The 232-nt window shown below is 50.9% G+C and overlaps 1 protein-coding gene across 1 annotated transcript in view; it reads left to right on the top strand.

Moving 5' to 3' along the window:
* The first annotated feature begins 35 nt into the window (after positions 1-35).
* Positions 36-232, top strand: part of LOC109953757 (nuclear factor 7, ovary-like) — a 3,029-nt gene continuing 2,832 nt past the window's right edge. Inside the window, exon 1 of the mRNA XM_020589220.1 lies at positions 36-144. The gene's annotated coding sequence lies outside the window, so the exon portion shown is untranslated. The remainder of the gene's footprint in view (positions 145-232) is intronic.

Raw genomic sequence — 232 nt, 5'->3', positions numbered from 1 at the left:
AAGAGGGGAGTAAAATGGAATAGTCCACATGACATTATACTCCGATGGTGCGTGTCCCCATGACTTGGACAACTATGGAGCTTCTTCGTCTCGTGTGTTTCTGTGTCCTGACTTGGTCCGGATCAACGTCTGCTGATGGAAACGGTGAGAAAGCTCCGGAGTCAGACTGAGACTAACTGGTAAAACACGGGAAGCGAGACGAGCTGTGTCTGCTGTGTTAACGTCCCCCGGT

Source organism: Monopterus albus, unplaced genomic scaffold, assembly GCF_001952655.1.
Source record: "Monopterus albus unplaced genomic scaffold, M_albus_1.0 scaffold1227.1, whole genome shotgun sequence".
Taxonomy (NCBI): domain Eukaryota; kingdom Metazoa; phylum Chordata; class Actinopteri; order Synbranchiformes; family Synbranchidae; genus Monopterus; species Monopterus albus.
The sequence above is the reverse complement of the archived record's forward strand: the minus strand, read 5'-3'. Positions and strand labels throughout refer to the sequence as shown.